The following is a 17,526-nucleotide window of genomic DNA, read 5'->3' on the forward strand; positions in this document are numbered from 1 at the left end:
AATCCATAGGCGACCTATGCGTCCACTGAGCGACCTAGCTGTGTGCTCTGTGTGATCCACGGTGACCAACGGCGACCTCTGCATCTCCCCGGCGACCACTGAGTGGCCTAGCAGCACGCTCTGTGCAATCAACGGTGACCAACAGTGACCGCTGAGGGACCATTCAGTGATGCTCCAGCAACCTAGGCGACCCCTGAGCACTGTTTAGGCACTACTTGGGTGACCATGGTGACTGCTGAGGGACCCTTGGGTGACCGGGAGATCTATCTATCTAACTATTGCCAGACGCCTCAATCCCGTTTGGGGTGGCCACAAACAAATCGCCTCCAAGTCGCCCTGTCCCCCGCCACTTCACTGCCCTGCTCCCAACTCACACCCCCCTCTCTCATATACCGGGAGATCTGACTATATATATGAGCAGATTCTGGTGCTCTTCCATCAGTCTCAGCCTAGCAGTTAAAGAAAAAACATCTTCAGAAGGTAAAGATTCCAAGATGAACAACCAAGGTCTGCTACATGCTGCCCTCCTACAAGGTCACCAAGCACTGATCCTGAACCAGATGGCCATTGCTGTGCTTAGGAGGAGGAGGATGAGACGCAGAAGAAGGAGACCAAGAACCTGGTGGGTACAAGAACTGAGGCTAGAAGATGAAGATTCCTTCTACAACTACCTCCACATGGAGCTGGCAATGTTCGACAAGCTGTTGCAGAGGGTTGGCCCAAGAATCACGAAAGCAGAAACCAATTGGAGAGGAAGTTTGGAACCTGGTCTGAAGTTGGCTGTGACCCTCAGCTACTGGGGACAAGTACCCTACCCTCCAGTATCAGAATCGAGTGGCGCGTAACACAGTCTCCATGTTTGTGCTGGAAGTGTGCCGAGCGATTCGAGAAGAGTACAAAGATGAGGTTATCACATGCCTGACAACCCCTCAAGAGTGGCATTCTGTTGCAGAGGACTTCAAGAACAGGTGGAATGTGCCGCATGCATGTGGTGCCCTTGATGGAAAGCATGTTGCCCTGCAATGTCCTCCCAACACGGGAACCCTATACCACAACTACAAGGGCTTATTCTCCGTGGTGCTTCTCGCCTTGGTCAATGCTAACTACAAGTTCCTCTGGGCTGATGTTGGTGGCCTGGGTTCAATGTCTGACTGTCAAATCTTCAATGAATCAGAACTGAAGCAGTGCCTCGATGATGGTTCCATCAACTTCTTCGATCCTGAACCACTACCGAATGATGACCGTGACACACCATACTTCCTCCTTGGTTATGATGCGTTTGGCCTGAGGAGCTACATGATGAAGCTGTACTCTGTCAGGGGACTCACGAAGGAACAGCAGATCTTCAACTATCGTATCTCTTGTGGATGACGTGTGGTGGAGAATGCGTTCGGCATACAAGCACTGCGATTTCAGCTGCTCCTCACCACGATGCAGCTGTTGCCTGAAGCAGTCCAAGATGTGCTGGAAGCGTGCATTTGTCTTCACAACTTAATGTGCAAGAGATATCCAGCCCTACAGAATGCCGCACTGGATGAAGATGAGAATCATAACATCCTGGGAGAATGGCAACAACAAGCCAACATGCATGAGGTGGAACAAGTAGTTGGACCTAATCGTGACACAAGAGTAGGGAAGCGGCAGCGAGAGCACCGCAGGTTATATTTCAAAAGTGCAGCTGGTTCAGCTCCTTGGCAAGACAAAATGATTTGAAATCAAATGTTGTGTGTGTGGACTCGTAATTCCCATCATGAATAGTGATTTCAAGTACATTTACAGAGGACTTGTGATTTGAAGTACATTTGCTGAGGACTTGTGATTTGAAGTTTCTTTGAATTATTGTTTGTTGATGTAATCTGAAGTTGTAATATTACTTGCCACTGAATAAATATTGTGATATAGAATGTTAATATTATCATGGTAAAAGAAATTGTAAGAAATTATAAAAGATGGTTGACACTCGGAAACAAAAAAACAAGACTTAGCACAAAGTTCTTTGATTTTCCCTGGAATGATTATTGCTTCCATGGCTGGGAGCCATCTGAGTGTGCCTTGCGCATTACAGAAGTTATTCTCTCGGGCATGGAAGCATACATTCCTTTCTCATATCCTTTGACTAACGCAAGAAGGCCTTGGTTTAATCACGCTTGTTCTAATGCTGTCCACAACAAGGAGAGGGCCTACAAAAGGTAACGGAGCTAACCCATCCCTGAATCACATCATCTTTACGTTTCTGCCCGGAATCGTGCTAAGTCTGTTCTTTGCTCTGCTAAAAATTATTTCATCCATACAAAATGCTCTCAACTCTCCAACCCGAATTCTTCCCGCTCCTTCTGGCACCTTGCCAAAAACCTTTCTAACAACATTACCTCATCATCCTTCCCTCCTTTTTTCTACTTTGATGGTTCTGTAGCTATTTCTTCTACTGATAAAGCAGATCTCTTCACACAGACTTTCTCCTCCAATTCCGCCTTAGACAATTCCGGTGCTGTTCCTCCATCACTTCCCCCCTCTGACTTCCTCATGGCTGACATTAAAATTTCTTCAGCTGATGTATTTTCTGCCATCACTGGCTTCAATACTAACAAGGCATATGGGCCTGATGGGGTCCCTCCTGTTGTTCTCAAGAACTGTGCTTCTGTGCACACACACTGCCTAGGAAAACTCTTTCTCCTTTGTCTGTCAACTTGTACCTTTCCTTCGTGCTGGAAGTTTGCTCTCATTCAGCCAGTCCCAAAGAAGGATGACCACTCCCAACCCTCCAACTATCGTCCAATTGCTTTAACGTCCTTTATTTCAAAAGTTTTCGAGTCAATTCTCAATAGAAAAATTTTAAATCATCTTTTCTATCACAAACTTCTTTCTGATCGTCAGTACTGGTTCCGTCAGGGACGCTCCACTGGCGATCTTCTCACCTACCTTTCAGACTTCTGGTCATTCTCCTTTCGGGACTTTGGCGAAAGCTTTGCCATTCCACTTGACATCTCAATGGCTTTCGATCGAGTCTGGCATAAATCTTTAATTTCCAAACTGCCCTCTTACGGTTTCTATCCTTCTATCTGTGCCTTCATTGCTAGCTTCCTTTCTGGTCGTTCTATAGCCGCTGTTGTAGACGGCCATCGTTCTTCTCCTAGATCTATCAACAGTGGTTTTCCTCAGGGCTCTGTCCTATCACCAACTCTCTTCCTTTTATTCATCAATGACCTTCTAAGCTGTACATCTAACCCTATCCACTCATACACTGATGACTCCACCCTTCACCTTTCCATTCGGTTCCCACAACGCCCATCTCAGCAGTTACTTCAACAAACAAGGGATGAGGCTATGGCACACCTAATGTCTGACTTGGCTCATATCTCTGACTGGGGTAAAAATAATCTGGTTGTTTTTAATGCATCTAAGACTCAGTTCTTACACCTATCAACCTGACAAAATCTTCCACAGGTATACCCACTAATGTTTAATAATATTCAGCTTAATCCTGCATTATCCTTGAACGTGCTTGGGGTTTCATTTACTCGGGACTTATCTTGAAAAGATCATATTAGATCTCTTGTAAAATCTGCTTCCAAGAGATTGGGTGTGCTACGCCGACTCCGTTCTTTCTTTACCCCTGCACAATTGTTGACTCTATACAGGGGTTTTATCCGACCCTGTGTGGAGTACAACTCTCATGTGTGGGGAGGCTTCTCACATACAGCTCTTCTCAATAGGGTGGAGTCAAAGGCTTTTTGTCTCATTAACTCTCCTCCTCTTGCTGACTCCCTTCAACCTCTGTCTCTTCGCCGCACTGTTGCATCTTGATCTCTTTTCTATCGCTACTTTAATGGTCACTGCTCCTCTGAACTGTCTGCATGCATTCCTCCACCTCTACGACGAATGCGTAGCACCTGTCTAGCAGCAAACTCTCATCCCTTTTCTGTCCAACTGTCTAATGCAAGAGTTAACAGTTACTCCCAGTCTTTCATTTATGCAACAGGTCAACTCTGGAACTGTCTCCCTCTGTCTATATTTCCTATTGCCTATGATCTCCAGTCTTTCAAACGCAGTGTGTCCAGGCATCTCGAAATGATCGGATCTTGAATTTGGCTGTCTATTATATTTTTGTTTTTCTCTTGGAAGAAACTGTTATTGTAGGCTCATGGCTTTTGATTCCTTCTTCCTCGCATAAAAAAAAAGGAAAAAAAAAGAAAAAAGTAGAAAAACATAAAATGTCCAAAACAAATTTGTCAGAAATAAAAGATGTTTTGTTAAGGAACATTAGAAAGAAATAGATTGTAATTTTTTCTGAAGTTTCATAATAATACAAAATTTATTTGTGATATAAAGTTTATTTTACATTGTATGTTTTTAAAAGTTTTTTGTCATAACTTTGTACTAATTTTCTCTCCTAAGATTATTTTTGTGTATGTGTATGTGTGTATAGAGTATGGATCCAACTTGTATACTCGTTGATTCCAAAGTATGTTCCCAACTTGTATACTCCTTGATTCCCAAGTATGTTTATAAATACAACAACAAAAGAAACAATGTTTAAAAATAATCGTTATTACTCATACACCATTCATATTCAAAGTCAAAAAAATACTCAAACACAGTCACACAATGGAAAACTGTAAAAAAGTCTTAAACCCCCCACCGCAGGCTTGTTTACCAATGTTTTGCGTGTCCCGCGGGGTTATTCGGGCTCTGACAGACTCTCAAAAAATATTTGCCAAAAATCAGTTACTAGTCCTAGAATAATAAAATTATATATGCTTATGGCACATACCTTCAGCTTTCTCCTGGAATGTTTGTTGAGCCTTCGTCGATTACCGTAGGACTTATGGAGACCTCTGAAGTAGGGTAACGAAGTCTCCACTTTACACTTCCCGACAACCCATAATATGATTACCACAGCCAAATACAAACACTATAAACACTATTCTATAATTTTCAAGTAGTTTGGGATCCATACTCCAAAAAAAAAACACTGTGAAAGCAATGGAAATTACGAGCACGTCTGATCGTCGCACTTGCGCTAGTTCGCTCTAGGTACTCTGTCATTTATTATTCATAAAACCCCTCACACTTTATATAATTCTATTACTATATCACACTTATATATATCTGGAGTCTTTCTCCATAAGTTTCCTTCAGTCGTATTAGTTTATTGTCACTGAAGTCATTCAATTTTTCATTCAGTAAAATACGTAGAGAGCCACGGATTCACTTTCACTGTTATAACATAATTTATTTGTACTCATATTTTTATATTACTAATTACTTACATTACTATTTACATTTTCTATTCTATTTTCAATATTTACCCTTCTATTTTACTTACACTATGTTATTCACTGTCACTTTCGGTAAGATAAAACTATAATACACTGTTCAATCATATGAACTGAACATCCATTGCTTTCACCTGCTATTTACACATTATTTACACATTATTTCCAAATCATTCTGCTTCCACACTTGCACTGTTAGAACTGCTTCTGGCTGTGGTAATCGAAGAAGCAGGTAACACAGAGGGGAACCTGGCACTCAGCGCACTGCCAAGAGGTGCGTTTATGCTCAGGTGTGCGGCGGGTGGTATGCGCACATACCTGACAAATGTGAATCGCAGCCTTCCTTTTCCCTGTGGCAGGCATAAGCTCAAGTCAGTGCCGATCCATATACGCCCTCTGCTCAAGTCGGTCGGGAAGTGTTACTGGATGGCGCCTTGGAGTTGCTGCTGTCACCCTACCATATCTTTCCAGCAGCTGCTGGACACAAGTCCTGGCGAACAACCTCAGGGAGAAGGACTTGGGTGGCTTGACCTTCATCTTGTACAGGATGAAGGCGTTCAGCATCGTCATATCTATCAGATGCAGAAAAACTTTCTTGTACCACCTAGTATTCTTCCTGAGGCAGTCGATCTCACCAATCATCATGTCGGACTTGTCCACCAGCCGCATGTTGATATTATAGTCCAACACAGCATCAGGTTTCATCACAGGTTTGCCTGTCCTACGGTCGACCTTCCCACTGTCTCTCATTTCACCCTTATGTACGGTGGTGAGCATGTGCACGACCCTCTTGTCATGCCACCGTATTGCCAGCATCTTCTCACACTTGCGTAGGTGCACATCTCCTCACTGCTAGGTTCCCACCTCTGGGAATTTGGAGAAGTGGGCACGATTACTTTTCACAGTGCCGCAGGAGCCAAAGCCGTGCTCAGAAAGGTATTTGGCAAGTTTCGGTGCTGTATAGTAGTTGTCTGTATACAGCACATGATTCCCACCAAAATACTTTTCTAGGAGCACTTTCACTACACAGCCTGAGAAGCCAAGGGGGGGTGTTTTATCCAGATCGACAGTGCTGGCTGAATATATGACGAGTCAAGGAGGTACCCCGTCTTACAGTCACACAGTACAAAGAACTTAATTCCAAACCAATGACATTTGCTTGGAATGTACTGAACAAACCGAAGACGTCCTCTGAACAAAACCAAGGATTCGTCAATGACAATCTTCTGAAAGGGGTGGAAGAATGACATAAACTTATCCTTCATTCTGCTCAGAATCTCCCGGATCTTCCAAAGTGGGTCGGTTTGGGAAGGTACATCGTTGTCAGCAAAGTGCAGGTTTCCCATGATGTTCCGGAAGCGATCTCTGGCCATGTACTTATTGAAGGTGGGTGAGGGTAGTAAGGGGTCCATGGACCAGTATTCTTCCAACTCATGCTTCTTGGAGTGTGGCATGAGATGCATGAGGGCAAAGAACACATACAGCTCCTGCACTCCCAGCATGGACCACTGTTGCATCTTGGCTGCACCTGTACCACTTGCAGCACGTTGTGATTCATACCTGTTGGTCTCATCACATATGTGCTGCATGACTTCGTCATCTAGGAAGGCCAAAAGGTAGTCGACACACTCAGCATTTTCGTCCATAGTGAAGGCAGGCTGAACTCCTGAGGAGCTCTCATCAAAAACTAGATTGGCAAAAAATCTGACCCTTCTGTCCACGCGAAGGCGTCCAGGATTCCCTGTCGTGGCGGTGTAGGGCGGGTGGTGGTGGTGGTGGTGGAGGTTGGCTGTGAGGGAGGTTTATCTCGGTCAAGGTCACTCGCACTGACCCTAGGTTGCCGTACAGCACTAGCAGCCCTTACCCTACTAGCTACACTACTTTTCACTCTCCTTGATTTACCTCTACCTCTACGGCCTGCCTTCACTGTTGATGCTGGTGGTGACTACGACGACGAAGACTCCGGAAATAACTCAGCCGACGATGATGAAGAAATGAGTGAAGTGGGGCTTGGGGAACGGGGAGGTGAATGCACTCGTGACTCATGGCGGGCTGGGTCACGTGGGGGCATTGTTCTGGGGCTAACACACCGCCTTTTCACTCTCTTCCCAAATTCCTGTCCTTGCTGCACTAAAGGCTCCTTTCCCTTGGAGCAAGACACTGATTCACACACTGTAGCACTCGTTGTTGCTGTTTCTGGCAGGATAACCTTACCCGGCTCATCACAAGATTCACCCGAATCGTCATAGTCACTGTCCATCATAATCATGGACAATTATGCCAGTTCACGTGCCACTGCAGAGGCACTAAGGCCTTTCCTGCTTGCCTCACTACTTTTCTTAGGAGTAGAAGTCACGGGGCCCTTTGCAATGGGCACAGAAGCGGCAGGAATGGCGGGGCACGAGTGCGACATCGTTTCTCTACAGCGGAGGACAAGGAACTAAATGCCGCGGCTTATCTGAGAAGGGAAGGGTTGACAATGACACTTTAGGCTGACTGCTGCTAACTTACAGGCTAATTTTTTATAGGTAGGAAATCTCGGCAATACATAAAGAAATAGGTAGTTCCAGGTGAATGTAAATGTCAATTAGGATTCTCCCTTCCTTTCTGATATATATTTTTATTACAGACATCGATTACAAGGCATAAATCAAAGGGGAAATTACCGTGGTAATGTAGCAAATGAATGCACGTGAGGTGTTGTCAGGTGATAATTAGCCAATTTCTGGTGTATAACACTATCACTTACCTGTTTTTTTTTTTGGTAATTATTTTGTATAAGTATAGGGCATAGGGCTAATTTCAATGGATGAAATCTGTGGAAAAATCCAGGGGAAATTTGCGTAGCGCAGTGCAGCGTGGGAGGTGAGAGGACAGGGTAATGGATAGGGAGGGGAGTCACGAAGGGGGTAAAATCGCTAAATTGTCAGCAATGGATGGGAGTACAGATGAGATTTGGAGTGCTGACTAGTGTTGGACATTGGCAGTACTGATAAATGATACAAGCCACCACTTGAGAGCCCGGGATAATTCAAAATAACACAGAATCACAAAAGTGACGCCCCACGGTATGATCCATTGTGGCCGAGCGTCACGAAAGTGACGCCCCGCGGTTAAGGGGTTAAAAGCACAGTCTCAAGAAAACACAGTCGTGAATCCAGTACACAACGCAAATCCTTCAGAGAGCAGAGTCCAGTCACTAGTAGTAGCAGTCTCAAAAGCAGTCACGAAACTCAGTGGTGAATCAAACACACAACAGTCTAAGAGTCACTGTCACTTGTAGTAGCATGTGCTTGTGGTGTCATGAGTGGCTGGTCGCTAGCTCTGTGTGGTGCTGCTACCTCACTTGCTCTGGCTGAGCCAGGTTGACTATCAGCTATTTGCAATGTTTCTTTCTCGAGGTCACGCAGCAGGCTACTACTCAATCCACTGATCCTGAATGACTCTGGGGTACTGGTCATGGTGGTAGGAGGGGCCGAGCAGGGTCGTACCTGAGACTGAGATGAAGGGCATGGCGGGAAGTTCATCTGTGGGAACTGTTGCTGATCCCAGTTCTGTTCCATCGAGCCCCAGACAGAGGTGGGGTTCTGCACCTGTGCAAGCCACTGCTGGGGTGAGGGCTGCCAATTCTGTTGAACAGGTGCCTGGCCATAAGGAGCAGAGGACGGTCCTGGGTAGAACGGAGCAGCTGGAGGTGCAGCAGGTGCAAGAGGAGGAGGCGGAGGAGCACACACACCAGAGGAAACACTAGCACTTGCAGCGGACTGGCGAGCTGTATCGTCTTCCTCAATGTAGCAGTACAACACCTGGGTCATATCCTTCTGGCAGCGCCTCCATATTTCATGATCCAGGCTGAACAGGGTTGACTGCACCCACTCCGTGAACCCGAACCTCTCCTGGTCACCTTCAGGCCTCAGGCAGTCGAGTAGCTGCTGCTGCAGGGTCATTATCTAGGTGCTGCAATCCTTCAGGGACGTGAGGAGCTGCTCGTTCTGCTTGGCTGGCCTCCTAACACGACTGGGCTGTCCTTGAGCAGCTGTTGTGCGGCTGGAAGTGGTGCTGATGGGGGTGTCAGCTCTGGACAGTGGTGCATCGGCGACGTCGTGAGTCTCCTCTGCGGTGTCTGGGTCATCATTAGCCACTGAAGCTGGACCTTGGGGGGCAACCCTCTAGGCAAGCTGAAAGTATCAAAATTGAACATTTCATAAGTCCACAATTCTTTAACAAATTTTAAAAGATTTCAATGACAATGAAAAATGAAACTTTGAAAATGTAAAATTTGAAAATTGAAAAAGATACATGTGCTAATGAGAAAAAATACTCACACTCCCTAACGGCCATCTGTCTACAGCAAGAATGTGCACCCTCAGGAACTCCAGGTTGGCCAGGACCCACTGATCCCTGTCAGTCAGCTCTTGGTCAGCCTGCCCAGACTAGTTCTTCATCAGCTGGCCCATGCGAGTCCTGAGACATTTGTGTCACACCTTCAGCAATTCGATGTCCTTCCCCAGCTCCTGAGCCTTCTCCTGCCACAAGGCTTCTTTCCTCTGTTGGTTCTTGTACTCCCTCATCTTCTTACCATAGATCTCAGGATGCTCCCTGAGTCACTCGACCATGGACTCCTCTTCAGCTCACTAAGGTTCCCCACCACCTTGTCCTTCCTCTTCCTCTGCTTGGTTGCCGCCCTCAGACATCTCAGGGTCAGTTGACTCCTGGACCAAACGTACAGGACCAACAGCTTCAGAATCAGCAGCAGGAGCAGGTGCAGTGGGCTCATGGCGTCCATGGCCACGGCCAGCAGCATGGCAGGGGGTTCTCCTGAGGAGTTTTGAGGGTCAGCTACAGCCTGGTCACCATCACATTGGCCAGCACCTTGAGCATTATCATCCCCTTGACCTTGGCCAGGACCTTCAGCTGCAGGACCAGCACCTTGGGCAGCAGGACCTTCTTCTTGGCCATCTTCAGGAGCTATTGCACCTCGCTGGTTCTTGGCCTTGGTCTTGGCACACTTCTTGGGACCCTTGGGAGGCATGATGGCCTGAGTCTTTCTTGAGTCTTGAGTCTTGAGAGTTCTTGAGTCTTCAGCGTCCACAGATAGAATGAAACATCGTGGGGTGTTGCCCCCTATTTATAGTCGCTGCCGCCGCACTGCGAGGGCACTGCAGGTCACTGCCGTGTCACTCAAGCAACACCACGGATGCTCAAGCGTTGCTGAGGTCACCCAATGGTCGCCACGTGATCTTTCAATGTGCGTTATTGGTTGCTCAAAGGCCGCTCAATGGTCGCTCAGAGGTCGCCCACATTGATGCATAAAATTCAAGGAAAACCGCCGCCGATGCTTGGCGCTCTTTGGGCGACCTCTGAGCGACCATCGGGCGACCTTGGAGCTGCTTGAGCGACCCTTAAGCGACCGCCGAGTGTTCCTTGACTGACCTCTTCCCTTGGTGACCTCATAGCGACTGTTTTGAACATGCTCAAATATTTACAATGACCTAGGCGACCTCTGAACGACCATTGAGCACCCCTTGAGCGACTTAGGTGACCTCTGAGAGACCCTTGGGCAACCAATGGCGACCTCACAAATTTTTTGGTCGCTCAAGGGTCGCCTTCCTGTGTAACGGGGGTATTACCCAGGTTTTTTGTTTTTCTCTGGCTGCCAGAACTAAAGCCTGTTGAGAAGCACAATTCCACTTCCAGGAATGGTGTTCCAGCTGGCTATTTTGGCACTTTGCCTTTCACTGTGCTTCTGGATGCAGATGCCACATCTCTCCTGGTGTACAGCTGGCTCTGTGATGTCTGAAGTGTTGGCATTTGAAACAGCTGAGAGGTCGGGTTTAAAAACAAATCCCCAATTGCCTAGCTGGGAAGAACCTGGGAGGATTGCTTTCACTGTGATAATCACCTGGCGAGTTTTCTCGCCAGTAGAGACCGTGCATATCTCTGCCTTCTTCACTTTGGGGTTGTTCAACACTGTACCTGGTACTGAACAACAGCGTTGCTCTACTGCATCAGCAGTGGGTGCTGAAGCAGAATCCCTTGAGTCATCAGGGGATCTGGTGGGGATGAGGTGACAGGGTTTCCCTCCAACTTTTCTACATTTTGAAGGTACTGTACTGTAATGTTCGAAGAGTCCATTTGGGTCACAGTGATGTTCTCTGTTGGTGTCATATTTAGTTCCATTTCAGAGTGGGACATTCTTTTTTTCTGAAGTGACCACAACATTGTACGCTGTTGAGAAGTGGTTTTTGGGAGTGATGATGAGCTTGGTGGGATAAGTGGGAACGAAGTTTCTGAACTTCTAGAGAACAACCTTTTGGTGTCCTTCTTGCCGTGCTGAGGCTTTCTTGGTCATCTTGCTTTCTTGCATCTTGGTACATTTGCTCTTGTTCAGACCCACTCCTCTACTTGCTGCCTGGAGGATGGGTGTTGAACCTCAAGTATTGCTGGCTGGCCATCCTCGTCAGAATGTTGGGTGGTCTGGGTGGGATGCAAATGTTGGTCAGCCATTAATTCCTCTCCTGTCTGGATGGAAGACGTGGTGGGAGGCATGTCAGGTAGCAGATCAGTGATATAAAAAAGCTAAGAGACTGGTTTTGCTTGGCTGGTCTCTGATTAGGTCCAAACACTGCTTACAGGCCAGTCAGGAGGTTGGTCACTGAGCAGGCCATTTGGCTGAATAATTTTCTTATTGAGGTCGAGACTCAATGAAGATAGACTCGGCATCATTTGTGTCAGATCCTGCCACCCCATCAGTCTTTGCTGACACTGCCCACCATGAAGGACGCAACCTCCTGCTCCTTACTGCTGGATGAGCAGTTGGGATTGCAGAGCAACCTTGAGCCACAAAGGGATGCTTTGTTCACCAAGTAAGCTGCAGTGTGCAAGCTCTTTAATTAAGGCACAATGCACAGCTGGCATTGTAAAATTACCAGCACTGACAACTGTTAACAGTGGCTAGTGCATTTTGATAAATGTTTGTGTCATAGCTAAAGGGGCGTGAATAGCCTTGCAATCCCCGTTATTACGATGGTATCACAGTGTTTGAGATTCCCTGTCCATATACACCGAAGTGGTTGGTATATAAAGTATGTGGATACATTCTGCTCCAAAATGAAATATAGATGTAGTACACATAACATACAATTTCAATGAATAATGTAAACATTCGTTTGGGCAAGTATCTTGGACCTAGTTCAGGCTAAGTGAAACATCAGTGCACTGAAGCAACTGAGATCAGAAGTCTTACTGATAAGCTAGCAGGTTAATGCAGTGTGGGCACTAAAGTAAAAATACAGTAATCACTCAATTATCTGGATTTCCATATCCGGTTTTGCTCTATATATGGACGTTAGACCTTGGCTCTGTCAAGTTCATATCCAGATTTATTTGTCCATAACTGGACATAAAAGTTCCTACTTCGGTGGTTGGCCAGCCGACAAAGTAAAAAATGTCCAATGCGTAGCTCACCGGCCTCTCTGTCCATGCACGGGTAATAAACCATAACCCACAAGCAGAGGAAACACGGCTTTCTGGCTCCCTACCTAATGGCCGAAATCCCCCAGCTGTCCAGATTAGTCAGAAACTCCCGGCCACACACGGCCATCTGCCCCCTTACCGAATGGTCAAAGTCGCATCGCCGTCTGGATTACTCAGCCACTCTTTAGGCCCATGATGTACGGCCACCCTATATTTCTGCCATATTGCAACATTTGCCTGGGCGAGCAAAAAGGACCTTTGTGCTTGTAGGTCAGTGTGCCACTTTTTGCTTGCATGCCCATAGCCAAACGTGGGTAGAGACATAGCAATGCCATACACTCTCCAGCAGTACCACACCTCAGTTCCCACCTTTGTCTTTCCACTTTTGGACATGCTTGGCTGAGGTTAAACAATGGCTGATTCCACTGTTGCATTTGTGGTGGTGCCTTACCTTCTGCAGGCCTTAATTCTCCTCTGTGGTGTTCTCGTGTGTGTGATGATGACCCCACCACCACCCGAGAAATGCATAAGGAGAGTTTTGACTCTGGAGAAGAAACATGAATATGACTTGACCTGCTCGACCTTGTTTGATATCAAGAATCGACGGGACAAGCTGACTCACTACAGACAGGACTATGGTGAAACCACTCACAAAGGCGACTAGAAGGTGATGTGCCAGCACCACCGTGCCAGCATCAACCAGTCGACTTTGGTTTGGTTCCGCCAGCAATGAGGTGCCAGTGTGCTTGTACATGGGACTGAAGTGAAAGCTGCAGCCAAGAAGTTTGCACGCCTGCACAATGTGCACGACTTCAAGGCATCCGAGGGTTGGCTCTTCCACTTCAAACTTCGACATGGACTTACTAGCTGTAAGACACATGGCGAGGCTTTGGTCACAGCAGTGGAGGATGTTGGGCTATTTTGCCAGATGGTGGAGTGCCTGATTGAGAGGGCCTTGCTCTCAGTCAGGTGTACAGTGCCAATGAAACTGGCCCGTTCTTCTGCTTCTTACCCACCAACACCCTGGCAGAAGAGATGGTGAAGACTGTGTCTGGTCGGAAGTTATCCAAACAACGTGCCTCGGTGTTGTCCTATGCCAGTGCTAATGGGATGCACCGCCTCAAATCCATAATTGTTGGACGTGCAAAACTGCCATATTGGCTCTGTGGGTTGATGGACAGCCTGCCTCTTGTATGGTACCATTCTGTGAAGGCCTCATTTACTGCAAAGATCTTCAGAGATTGGTTCCATAGACACTTTGTCAAGGAGGTTATCTGTCATCAAACAGAGGAACTTGGCATCCCTCGTGGCCAGGTGAAGTTCCCCTGATCCTTGACATTGCCCCTGAGCATCCGTCAGAGAAGGATTTGGTTGCAAATGACGGCTGTATTAGGTGCATGTTTCTGCCACCTAATACGACTGTCCTCATTCAACCAATGGACCAAGGTGTTATCGTGGCAGCCAAGAGACTGTGCTGTCGGAGGGTCCTCAATGAGGTGATGGTGTGCTTGAGGACGAGCAAGGGGTTGACACGTGGAGAGTGGACCTTGGAGAATCTGTGGTGTTACAACATTAAGTCTGCAGTGTTCAACTGGGCCAGTGCTTGGAAGGAAGTCTCCATCAAAACCTTGGAAAGTGGTTGGTCTCGCCTTCTTCAGGGATGCAAGGATGTGCACAACTTTGAAGGATTTGACATGGTTGATTTCCATATTTGGCTACAAAACACAGGTGAGGATGTGAACATTGACGACGTTAGGGGTTGGTTGGACAACGACTGTGGCAATCCAGGTTATCAGACATTGTCTGTTGAGGAGATTGCCGCTGCTGTCTCTGTTGGGCAGACAGAATAAAGCGACAAGGACGAGAACAAGGACACTTACTCTGCCCACCATCACCCGACTGACCCCAGTCTTCATTATCGGACCCGCAGCTGAGCACATGGACAACCGTTGAGTCACCATTATATGTGAGCTTGCTGCTATCTTCAAATAGTAGGTGGGTGGGGCTCCATCACGTCACCAAACGTACCTGCTCGTCGGCTGGCTTCAGCAGATGGAGGAGGATGAGGAGTTCTTTGAACTTTGTAAGGTGGCTGTGTTAGCCACTAAACCACATGGGATACCTGTAAACCTACTGCAGTCTGGCGGGGGTTATGTTGCCTGTCTACCATTCACTGAGTGATAAGTGTACTGTGCTTCTTTTTAAAATTTTTATTGTTCACCCATGGATCTTAGTGTTTAGGATTATATTGCATATTGGAATGTGTATTTTGATGTCTACAAACAGGCAGCACAACACTGCCAAAATTAGAAGGGGTACTGTGCACGTAGTTTTGTTGTTGTTATTTTTTCTGCAGTGACTTCTTAGTGATTAGGATTATACTGCATATTTGATGTCAAAAACAGCTGAAAGACCACAGAACACTGCCAAAACTAGAAGGGGTACTGTGTATATTGCCAGTTTTGTGTGTGTGTGTGTGTGTGTGTATACATTGTTTTCTAAGTGTTAGGGATTAAACTGCATATTCCAATGTGTGTTTTGATGCCTGAAAAGAGCCGAAAGACCGCAGATCACTGTCAAAATTAGGAGGGGTACTGTACATGTTGCTAGGGTTGTGCATACTGGAAGTTTTTGGTTTAGTTTTTTGTTGTTTATGCATTATTTTCTTAGTGTTTAGATTATATTGCATATTCCAATGTGTGTTTTGATGTCTAAGAGTAGCCGAAAGACCACAGAACACTGCCCAAATTTGGAGAGGTAGTGTACATATTGGTAGGGTTGTGCATATTGGTAGAATTTTTGTTGTTGTTATTGTTGCTTATCCATTGTTTTCTTAGTGTTTAGGATTTTATTGCATATTGGAATGTGTGTTTGATGTCTAAAAATATCAGAAGGACCACAAAACACTGCCCATATTAGGAGGAATACTGTGCATATTGGTAGTTTTTTTTGTTGTCTATGCATTGCTTTCTTAGTGTTTAGGATTATATTACATACTGCAATGTGTGTTTTGATGTCAAAAAAGTCAAAAGACCGCAGAACAATGCTAGAGTTAGATGAAGTACTATACATATAGGTTGGGTATAGATAGGTTATAGATACAGTAAAGGATGTTGCTCCATATCCGGACATTGGCCGCATCCGGTTATGCCTTTGGCTCTGCTGTGTCAAATAATCAAGGGATTACTGTGTAATATTATACACAAGGTAACAAGTTTTTGAGAATTGGAGTTATAAGTAAGCACCAGGCATGCAAGCACACGGAGTTTCAAGGATTCAAATGAATCCTCGTTTTCTTTACGAGTTCAACTAGTGGATGATCCTGCAAGAAAATATAGATTTCTAAGTGATTACTAATTTCATGAATGCTTACTATTAATATGAAAAATTAAATGACAAAGGATTAAATGTTACCCTACTGAAGCCGGTTCATGTTTGGGGACGTGTGGTCAAAAGGTGCCAGTTCAAGACTCAGGACGTTTTAACATTCCCGGGCTTGTTAAAACTTTAAAGCACGCCAAACTCACTGAGAGTGGTGTGGTGGGCTCTCTAGTGTGCATGAGGGTGTTTCTCTTTTTTTTTTTTTTTTTTATGTATCCAACTCTGGGCATAGGCTTCACAGCCTGCTCTCAAGGCCCAGTAGTCCTCCTACATACCATACACCTCCACATGTCACCACTTCGGTGCTAACACCCACCGTTCATATTGAATACATGCTAGGGCTGTCTCATACAGAACTGGTGCATTGGTATTAGCAGGGGTATTTTTAAGACATGTTGGCGGGTCTTCTGGTAGATCAGTAAAGTCTTCTTTTTTTTTTTTTTTGATGGAATTCAAATCCTTAAATTGTTCCCTGCCCCAGCCGGGATTTGAACCTGGGTCCGGTAGGACTGCAGGCCACCACTCTATCGATTGAGCCACCGCATCCCCCAGCTGGGAGAGGCTAGCTGCGACAGAGGTATGGTGGAGGGGTGGGTTGGGAAGCCTTGAGGGGACTGAGAAGGGTGGGGAAGAGGCAGGCAGGAACAGAGAAGGATGGGGAAGAGGCAGGCAGGAACAGAGTAGGGTGGGGGAGAGGAGCAGAGTACACGTGTACTGACCAGTAAGTCACCCACGTACTAGCAGCGATATACAACAGCCGGTTGACTTAGTGATATATATATATATATATATATATATATATATATATATATATATATATATTAACCCTTACACCGTGGGTTTGTTTTGCTTTGACTTGCGGCTCCCGCGGGCATATTCGCGCTCCGACAGACTTTCTAAAAAAATATTTGCCAAAAATCAGTTATTAGTTCTAGAATATTAAAGTCACATATACTTATGGCACATACCTTCAGCTTTCTCCTTGGGTGTTTGTTGAGCCTTCGTTGAGTACCGTAGGACTTGTGGAGACCTCTGAAGTTGGGTAACGAAGTCTCCAATTTACTCGTACACTTCCCGACAACTCGTAATATGATTACCACAGCCTGATATTATCACTAGAAACACTAATCTATGATTCTCAAATAGATTGGAATCCATACTCCCCCCAAAAAACACTGTGAAAGCAATGAAAATTACGAGGGCGTATGACCATCCCACTTCCGATCGTTCGCCGCTAGTGTTGTCTATTATTCATAAAAACACTCACAGTTTATATTTCTGTTACTATATAACACCTGTATATATCTACAGTCTTTATCCATAAGTTTCCTTCAGTAATAGTAGTTTATTGTCACTGTAGGGATTCAAATTCTTTCAGTAAAATACGTAGCAT

This window comes from Coenobita brevimanus, chromosome 33 (genome assembly GCF_032717465.1).
Source record: "Coenobita brevimanus isolate Jiangsu-jjx chromosome 33, ASM3271746v2, whole genome shotgun sequence".
NCBI classification, from domain to species: domain Eukaryota; kingdom Metazoa; phylum Arthropoda; class Malacostraca; order Decapoda; family Coenobitidae; genus Coenobita; species Coenobita brevimanus.